Genomic DNA, 10,843 nt, shown 5'->3' with positions numbered 1-10,843 from the left:
GAACTAGATGCCATAACCTAATTTATTTCCTCCCTGTTTCTCGCATCCAAAGAGAAAATCTATTTGGATGTGAAAATGTGAAATGGCTGTTAAGTGTGTATAGACCTGCTACTTGAGACTCAATGTCTTTACTCTGGGTCAACAAGTTAGGTATGAGTTCAAAATGCATAGGAAAGAACTGCAGATGCTGGTTGAAATCGAAGTTAGGCACAAATGCTGGAGTAACTCAGCGGGACAGGCAGCATCTCTGGAGAGAAGGAATTGGTGACATTTCGGGTCGAGACTCTTCTTCGGACTCTTCAGATTCTTCAGTCTGAAGAAGGGCCTCAACTCGAAATGTCACTACGTCAATCAATATTCATACCACTGGGCTGTAAGCTGCCAAAGCAAAATATGAGATGCTGTTCCTCCAATTTGCGTTTAGCCTCACTCTGCCAATGAGGGAGACCTAGGACAGAAAAGTCTGTGTGGGAATGGGAAGGAGAATTAAAGTGTTTAGCAACCGGGAGATCAGGAGATTGGCGAGACCAAACGTAGACTGGGCGATCGTTTCGCTGAACACCTTCGCTCCGCCTGAACCAACCTGATCTCCCAGTTGCTAAACATTTTAATTCTCCTTCCTATTCCCACACAGACCGATCTACATCATTGTCTATGTCTCTTGTTTCTCTCATCCATAACCAGTGGGGGCGCCGTCGAGTATGGCTGCCCAGCCTGCAGCTGGTCATCTTTTCACCTTTTAATTTTTTTTTTAGTATGTTAAAAAGTTTCATCTTGGAGGCCTAATCTTTTTTATGGTAGGCGGGGGGGGGAGGAGGAAACTGCATTACTCAGTCCCTACCTGCCGGAGATGCGTTTTTTCTCCGAGCCGTATCATCGCCCCTTCCTCGCGTCCTGCCAACTGGACTGGAGCGGTGTTTCCTGCCGGGACCAGCCAGAACTTCAGCTTCGGCGGCGGCGCAGCGCTGAAGCACCATCGCGGAGCGGGCGATGCTTTATCCGGGTCACCGTGTGGTAAGCTCCGGAGTGCTCAGACCACCGACTCCAACATCGCGGAGCTGCGGGTCTGCGGAGCATCCAGCCGCGGGAGGCGCTGGGTTTGAACACCGCGGAGCCTGGGATCTCTCGCCGAGATCGCCAGTGTCGGAGCTCCGACCAGCGCGGCCTGTGGATTTCGGGAGCCGCGGGGAGGAAGCGGCCGTTCCAGACGCTCCAAGCCGCTGAAGAGTGTTCTCCCGACGTCGGAGCTCCATCATTAGGCGAGAGGGCCTGAAACATCGGGCCTCCGTTGCGGCAACTGCGGAGGCCTCACATAGGCCCCAACTACGGGGTAAAGAGGAAAAGGACTGGACTTTGTTGCCTTCTCTCACAGTGGGCACAATTTTGGGGGGATGTTTTTATGTTTTATGTTAAATTCTTTTTTAATGTGGTGGCTTACTTTTATTGGTGTGCTGCAAATGGCAACTCAAATTTCACTGCACCAGAAATGGTGTATGTGACAATAAATGTCCTTTGTCCTTTGTCTGAAGAAGGGTCTCGACCCGAAACGTCTCCCAGAGATGCGGAAACCTGAGCGTAATTTTGTGACTGATTTAAGCAGTATTGAGGATTTCTTGCATTATCTTGGGGTGTATTGAGGTTGGAAAGAAATGGAGAAAATACAAAAAACTAAATAATATACAGTCATGTGGCGGGTAGACCCGCTGCCTCACAGCGCCAGAGACCCGTGTTCAATCCTGACCTTGGCTTCTGTCTGTGCAGAGTTTGCACGTTCTCCCTGCATCCCCGTGGGTTTCCTCTGGGTGCTCTGGATTCCTCCCATATCCTAAAGACGTACAGGTTTGTAGATTAATTGGCCTGAATTGCCCCAAGTTTGTAGGGAGTGGATGAGAAAGTGGGAAAAGATAGAAGTCGTATGAATGGGTGATTGTTGGTCGGCATTGATTTGGTGGCCCATAGGGCCTGTTTTAATGCTATATCTCTAAAATAAACTGAAGTCTCACGACTTGACATATTAATTTACATTATCTCAGATACACTGCAATGAAGCCATTCGTTGTGCAAATGTACATATGCAGATGCCTTGGTTTTGGAGGCATTGTTTTCAACTATTTTTAATTATTATTGTCACGTGTACCGAGGTACAGTGAAAACCTTTGTATTGGGCATGTTATCCAAACAGATCAGATATACCACACATAAACACTATCAATACAATACAATACAATTTATTTGTCATTTGAACCCCATTGAGGTTCAAACGAAATGTTGTTTCTGCAGTCATACACACAAGAAAGAACCAAGACACAACACAATTTACACAGACATCCATCACAGCGCATCTCCTCCTCGCTGTGATGGAAGGCAAAAATTCCCCTGCACTCCCCATTCCCCTCCCGATGTCAGAGTCAAAGCCCCCGGCGGGCGATGGTAATTGTCCCACGGCCATTAACGCCGCGCCGGGTGATGCAAGGCCGCCCTCCGTCAAGTCAAACTCAAGTACGACAGAACAAAGGGGCAGATACAGAGTGCAGAATATAGTTCTCAGCATTGTAGCGCATGAGTTCCACAGACAAGGTCCAATGCCCGCAATGGGGTAGATGTGAATTGGACAGTACCCTAGCTTATGGAAGGACCGTTCAGAAGCCTGACGACAGAGGGGAAGAAGCTGTTCCTGAGTCTGGTGGTGCGCGCTTTCAAGCTTCTGTACCTTCTGCCGGACGGGAGCGGGGAGAAGAAGGAATGACCGGGGTGGGACAAGTCTTTGATGTTGGTTGCTTTCCCGAGACAGCGTGAGGTATAGACGGAGTCGACGGTGGGAAGTCTGGTCTGGGTGAAGGCTACATCTACAACTCTCTGCGATTTCTTGGCCGGCTTCCCAAGCCAAACTGTAATGCAATTCAACGGCACGCTATATTTGTTTCTACTACTCGTACACCCATGACTGTGTGGTCATGTACAGTGTCAACATTGTCTTTAAGTTTGTGGGTGATAACGTTGACGCATGAACAACAATGATGAGACTCTGTACATAAAAGAGATCACGAACCTTATGGCATGGTGTCGGATAAACGACCTTTCCCTTAATGTCGGCTAAAATGAAAGAGTTGCTTGTTGATGTAAGGAAGTGGAACGGAGGTGGTGGGGGGGGGGGGGGAGGTGAATGGTCTGTCCACCCCTGTCCTCATCAATGTAGCTGCTGTAGAGAAGGTGGACAGCTTCACATTCCTAGACATCTATATCACCAGCAACTTAACCTGGTCATTCCTCACTGGTGTGATCAAGAAAGCGCATCAACATGTTTACTTTCCTCGGTGACTGAGTAAATTCGTCATAATCACAGGATTCCCTTGAACTTCTACAGATGTGCTATGGAAAGTATTTTCACTGGTTGCACCTCAGCCTCGATGGCAACTGCTCTGCTCCTGAACCTGCAGAGAGTGGTGGACACGGCCCAGTTCCTCACTTCTTTGTACAATCTAGAGTTTAGAAGGATGAGAGGATATCTCATTGAAACATATAAGATTGTTAAGGGCTTGGACACGCTAGAGGCAGGAAACATGTTCCCGATGTTGGGGGAGTCCAGAACCAGGGGCCACAGTTTAAGAATATGGGGTAAGCCATTTAGAACGAAGACAAGGAAACACTTTTTCTCACACAGAGTTGTGAGTCTGTGGAATTCTCTGCCTCAGAGGGCGGTGGAGGCAGGTTCTCTGGATGCTTTCAAGAGAGAGCTAGATAGGGCTCTTAAAGATAGTGTAGTCAGGGGATATGGGGAGAAGGCAGGAACGGGGTACTGATTGGGGATGATCAGCCATGATCACATTGAATAGCGGTGCTGGCTCGAAGGGCCGAATGGCCTACTCCTGCACCTATTGTCTATAATGTACAAACTCTGTACATTTATCACTTGTAATCAGGATCAAAACTGGGTATCTGGTGCTGGAAGGCAGCAACTCTACCACGGGGAGAACGTACAAACTCAGTACAGACAGCACACCTATCCTCATACTGCTGAGATGCTGCCTGACTCGCTAAGTTGCTCCAGCGCTTTGTGCCTTTTCTGTAAACCAGCATCTGCAGTTCCAAGTGTCTAACTAAGGAGACGTTGGATCAGACGATTTAAAAATATGGTAGAGGTGAAGAGTGACAATTAAGGAGGAAATAAGAACAAAAGAGGTAGTGAAAATTTGCCACTTCTATCCGAAGACAAAGAAATAACAATGTTCATTGATGGTTGCATAACATTCAACTTAAATTTCTCAGATAGTGAAGAAACACCTGCCTGCTTGCAACAAAGTTTACACAGCATCTGACATGGACTGATTGGTACTTAGATACTCGGTGCCAGGAAATAATCATCTTCAACATAGAAAATAGGTGCAGGAGTAGGCCATTCGGCCTTTCGAGCCATCACTGCCATTCAATGTGATCACGGCTGATCATCCAAAATCAGTACCCCATTCCTGCTTTCTCCCCATATCCCTCGATTCCGTTAGCCCCAAGAGCTATATCTAACTCTTGAATTCATCAGCCCTAATACTTCCTGAAGATGAAGATGAAAGACCAGCTACGCCTGTCATGCATTGACATTACCATCACCACATCACCATTTTCTGATTGACTATTTATCAGATTAGCACCTCAATGGATATTTTTAAGGCAGAGATAGATAGATTCTTCATTAGTACGGGTGTCAGGGGGTTATGGGGAGAAGGCAGGAGAATGGGGTTAGGAGGGCATGAGAGATAGATCGGCCATGATTGAATGGCGAAGTAGAGTTGATGGGCTGAATGGTCTAATTACACTCCTATAATAAAACAAAGCAGTTCAGAGGAGGCTGGGCATGCATAGAACTCAGCATACTCATCTATTTATTTATTTATTTAATTCTTTATTTCGAACAGAATAAAAAAATAAAAAGCAAGTGTGAAACAGCATACAAAAAACAAAAACACGAATATTAATAAAGTGTCATAAACAATATCTATAAATAAATGAAATCGTATGTGTCGGAAAAGGAGCAGGAAGAAGCCAAAGCTTATTAATTCCCACCCCTTATTCAACTGCTTATAATTATCTTATACACATTTAGCAGCTATATGTATACCATATGTACACCAGCAGCTATATGTACACCAAATTATTTACACCATATGTACACCAAATTACTTCTGAGTTAAACACAGGAATAGGTCTGTCAACTCACAATGTCCGTGCAGAAAATGATGCCAAATTAAATTAAAGGTAGACATAAAATGCTGGAATAATTCAGCAGGTCAGACAGCATCTCTGGGGAAAAGGGATAGGAAATAGACCCGCTGAGTTACTCCAGTGTGTCTTTGCTTTTGCGGTTGCAGCACCTAGACTATGGAACAGCATCCCTCTTCCCGTCAGAACTGCCCCCTCCATCAACTCTTTTAAGTCTAGACCTAAAACCTATTTCTACTCACAAGGGTTTCTTGAGGTTCTCAGAGGGAGCGCTGTATGTATGTATTTATGTATATATTGTTAGATCTATGTACCACTGTATGTAGCACGCTAGTACCTGCACTTCAAGATGGCGGCGCTGGCTTAACAGCTGCGGCCCACCTGCAGTCCGTCTGGTTTTTTTTTCTTTCTTTTTGGTCCTCTGTCATGTTTTAGTTAATTTTGTTTTATTAAGTTGTGTATGTGTGTGGGTGGGGTGGGAGAAACATGTTTTGGTCTCTTCCTTCGGGGGATGCGACTTTTTTCTGTCGTATTCCCCGTCCCCGTCTCCGTCTGCGCCGAGGCCTAATGGCGGAGCTGGCGGCCTCGGAGCTGTGGCGGTGGCGGCAGCGGCAGCGGAGACCCGACTCGGCCTCGGAGCTGTGGCGACGGCAGCGGCAACGGAGTCCCGACTCGGCCTCGGAGCTGTGGCGGTGGCGGCAGCGGCAGCAGAGACCCGACTCGGCCTCGGAGCTGTGGCGGTGGCGGCAGCGGCAGCGGCAACGGAGACCCGACTCGGACTCGGAGCTGCGGCGGCAGCGGCAGCGGAGACCCGACTCGGCCTCGGAGCTGTGGCGGTGGCGGCAGCGGCAGCGGCAGCGGAGACCCGACTCGGCCTCGGAGCTGCGGCGGCAGCGGCAGCGGAGACCCGACTCGGCCTCGGAGCTGTGGCGGTGGCGGCAGCGGCAGCGGAGACCCGACTCGGCCCCGGAGCTGTGGCGGCGGCAGCGACCACCCGCGGAGTTTGAACCGGCCCGTTCGCGGAGCACGGTTGAGCCGCGGGATTTACCATCACCCGGTGGGGTCACAACATCTGGAGCCTGGATCGCCTCGGCACAGAGGGAGAACAAAGAGGGAAGAGACAGAGACTTTAAGATTTTGCCTTCCACCACAGTGAGGAGGTGTTTGGTGAACCCACTGTGGTGGATGTTAAATTTGTGTTTTTGTCATTTTTTATTATATGTATCTGCAGGGAAACAAAATTTCATTCAGACCGAAAGGTCTGAATGACAATAAACGAATCTAATCTAATCTAATCTAATCACTGATGTAAAGCACTTTGGTCAACGAGAGTTGTTTTTAAATGTGCTATAGAAATGGGGGGACTATGTATAAACACTGTTGTAATTTCTACATGGTGAAACCAAAATGTATAAAAATGGCCTTTAATAAAATCTGGCAATGTGCACTTTAACCACATGTGATTTTTTTCTATTACAAATCTCAAATTGTGGAGTACAGAGGCAAATAAATAAATGATGGGTCTTTGTCCCAAAAATTATGGAGGGCACGCATGCTCAACAACCGAAGCAGCTTGCAATTGAAGGGTCCTGTCCGAAACGTCACCTATCCATGTTCTCCACAGATGCTGCCTGACCCGCTGAGTTACTCCAGCACTCTGTGAAACGTCACCTATCCATGTTCTCCACAGATGCTGCCTGACCCGCTCAGTTACTCCAGCACTCTGTGAAACGTCACCTATCCATGTTCTCCACAGATGCTGCCTGACCCGCTGAGTTACTCCAGCACTCTGAAACGTCACCTATCCATGTTCTCCACAGATGCTGCCTGACCCGCTGAGTTACTCCAGCACTTTGTGTCTATTTCTGTAAACCAACATCTGCAGTTCCTTGTTTCTACTGCACACATGTTTTGTGCGTCTACCTGTTCCGTTCCTCTCATGATATTATAAATGCCTTATATCAAAGTGTAATGCTTGGCAGCTGTTTACCAGAGAGATGAACAACATCTGTGTCCACAGCCACTGTACTGTAAAGCTGTTTATTAACAAACACATTGATCCTGTGAAAAACATCTTAATTTCCCCGTTGCTGATACTGCCCAGAGGCATAGTTCATGTTCATAAGTTCCCTGGATGGCGGGACTGTCATATGCTGAGAGAATGGAGCGGCTGGGCTTGTACACTCTGGAGTTTAGAAGGATGAGAGGGAATCTCATTGAAACATATAAGATTGTTCAAGGTTTGGGCACACGCTAGAGTCCTGAACCATGTGCCACAGTTTAAGAATAAGGGGTAAGCCATTTAGAATGGAGACGAGGAAACACTTTTTCACACAGAGAGTGGTGAGTCTGTGGAATTCTCTGTCTCAGAGGGCGGTGGAGGCCGGTTCTCTGGATACTTTCAAGAGAGAGCTAGATAGGGCACTTAAAGTTAGTGGATATGGGGAGAAGGCAGGAACGGGATACTGATTGGGGATGATCAACCATGATCACATTGAATGGTGGTGCAGGCTCGAAGGGCCGAATGCACCTATTGTCTATTGTCTATTATAGGAACAGAATTAGGCCATTTGGCCCATCGCATCTACTCCACCATTCAATCATGGCTGATCTGTCTTTCCCTCTCAACGTCATTTTCCTGCCTTCTCCCCATAACCCCCAACACTAGTACTGATCAAAGCGAAAGTAGATTGAGGGTGGAAATATTAAATACAAGATGATCCCTATGACACTGTATGACTCTAAGGGAAGGACATTTTAAAGGAGATTTAAAAGAGACGGCTTGTTTTACTCAGAGTGGTCTGTGCCTGGTGTGCACTGCTTGGGGAGATGCAAGCTGTTACGATAGCAATGTTTAAGAGACGTTTAGACAGACACAGAAACAGACAGGGAATGGAGAGATATTGAATTGAATTTCTTTATTTGGCATTCAAAAACAAGTGGGAACGAAATTTCGTCACCATGCAGTCCTAACAGTAAAAACACAACAAAACACACAATTAAACACAATTTAACACAAACATCCATCACAGTGACTCTCCTCCAGGTACATCCTCACTCTGATGGAAGGGTAAAAAAAAGTCTTAACTCTTCCGTGCTTCTTCTCCCGTGGTCAGGCAGTCAAACTGCTGCGTCGAGGCGATCGAGGCTCCCAATATTGAAGCCCCCGCCGGGTGATGGCAGATCCAGCGGCCCATTGCACATGTAGGCAGATGGTATTGATTTAAATTGGCATTATGGTCGGTACAGACATTGTGGGCCAAAGGGCTGACCCAGTGCTGCCCTACTTTATCTACAATGCTCTAATAAGATCATAAATTATAGGAGCAGAATTAGGCCATTCGTCCCATCAAGTCTACTCTGCCATTCAATCATGGGTGATCTATCTCTCCCTCTTAACCCCATGCCTTCTCCCCATAACCCCTGACAACCGCACTAATCTTTACAGGGGAACATGATGTCTGCTCCTTTTATATTTTCGCTAATTATATTTTTCATCTGAAGTTTGTAGACTCTCAGGAAGCTCATAATGGTAGATCATTCACACTTGTGCAGGAAGCACCTGCAGATGCTGGTTTAAATCGAAGATAGACTTGAAGAATCCAAACAAACCAAGTATCTTGGCATCAAATTGCAGAATGATCTGCGTTGGAATGGTCAGACTCATCATGCAACGGTGAAAGCAACAGGTGTCCTAAACTGTCTGAGGCGCAACTTTCATCATTGTTCAACTTCTGTCGAGGAGAAGCTGTACTTCACCCTCGTTAGACCTCATTTGGACTACGCAGTTGCAGCATGGGACCCATACACAAATAAAAACATTTCTTCCATCGAACGTGTCCAAAGACAGGCAGCTCGATTTGTTACCAACACCTATGAGAGAGAAGCGAGTGTCACCAAACTTCTGAATTCTCTGGGGTGGAACCCTCTCCAAGACAGACGTGAAGCTCACCGTTTGACCTGTTTTTACAAAATGTTAAATGGTCAGCACGACATAGATTACAAGACCTACACCAAACCCAAACCAATTAGGAGCAGACGAGGGCATTCGATGCAATTTGTGATCCCAGCTACAAAGACAGATGTGTACAGCAATTCGTTCTTCCCCCGCACAACTAAAGCATGGAATAATCTCCCCCCTACTATAGTTACCCAACCAGATGCAACTAAATTTAAAGTAGCTCTTTCTTCCCAATAACCCTTTCTGGCTTAAGCCCTCCCTTCACCACCTCCAGTTTAAATTCCATTTGGAATATTTTGGAGGACCAAGAAACCAAGAACCGAGAACCAAGAATAGACACAAAAAGCTGGAGTAACTCAGGCAGCATCTCTGGAGAGAAGGAATGGATGACGTTTTGGGTCAAGACCCTTCCTCAGACCGGTCTGTCATGAGATGCTGCCTGTCCCGCCGAGTTATTCCAGCATTTTGTGTCCATCTTTCACACAGGGAGAATAATTCATGGCAAAGCCAGTTAGTTGAGACATAAGAACGATGATCCTTGAGCAAATGAATTTACAATTTGCAGCATAGGAAGGAACTGCAGATGCTGGTTTAAACAAAGATGGACACAGAGAGAGAACCTCTTCAAAGTAGGCGTAAGGTATGAGTAGAGTATTAGGTATGACATGCCTACTTTGAAGACGTTCTCCTTCTCTCTCCGACGAGGGTTCTGCAACATCCTCTCTCGCTGCTCCCCCTCTGTCATTCCTCCTGCTCTCCGACTCTATGCTTATCTTCCATTCATTTGTTCTATATCTCTCTACATCACCATCTATATCTCTCGGTTCCCTTTCCCCTGACTCTCAGTCTGAAGCAGGATCTCGACCCGAAACCTCACCTATTCTGGCATATATTATCTGAATGGCGTCAGATTAGGAAAAGGGGAGGTGCAACAAGACCTGGGTGTCCTTATACATCAGTCACTGAAAATAGGTAGACCGGAGTCACTGAAAGGTACAGCATGCAGTGAAAAAAGCTAATGTTATGTTGGCCTTCATTGCGAGAGGATTTCAGTTTAGGAGCAAGGAGGTCCTACTGCAGTTGTACAGGGTCCTGGTGAGACCGAACTTGGAGTATTGTGTGCCGTTTTGGTCTCCTAATTTGAGGAAGGACATTCTTGCTATTGAGGGAGTGCAGCGTAGGTTCACCAGGTTAATTCCCGGGATGGCGGGACTGAAATGTGATGAAAGAATGGGTCGACTGAGCTTGTATTCACTGGAATTTAGAAGGATGAGAGGGGTTCTTATAGAAACATATAAAAATCTTCAAGGATTGGACAGGCTAGATGCAGGAAACATGTTCCCGATGCTGGGGAGTCCAGAACCAGGGGTCACACAGTTTAAGAATAAGGGGTAAGCCATTGAGGACTGAGATGTGGGAAAATCCTTTTCACCCAGAGAGTTGTGAATCTGTGGAATTCTCTGCCACAGAAGGCAGTGGAGGCCAATTCACTGGATGTTTTCAAGTTAGATTTAGCTCTTCGGGTTAAAGGCATCAAGGGATATGGGGAAAAAAGCAGGAACGGGGTACTGATTTTAGATGATCAGCCATGATCATATTGAATGGCAGTGCTGGCTTGAAGGGGCAAATGGCCTACTCCTGCACCTATTTTTCTATGTTTCTAGGTTTCTA

This window comes from Amblyraja radiata, chromosome 4 (assembly GCF_010909765.2).
Source record: "Amblyraja radiata isolate CabotCenter1 chromosome 4, sAmbRad1.1.pri, whole genome shotgun sequence".
In the NCBI taxonomy this organism is placed as follows: Eukaryota; Metazoa; Chordata; class Chondrichthyes; order Rajiformes; family Rajidae; genus Amblyraja; species Amblyraja radiata.
This window is presented reverse-complemented; position numbering follows the sequence as displayed.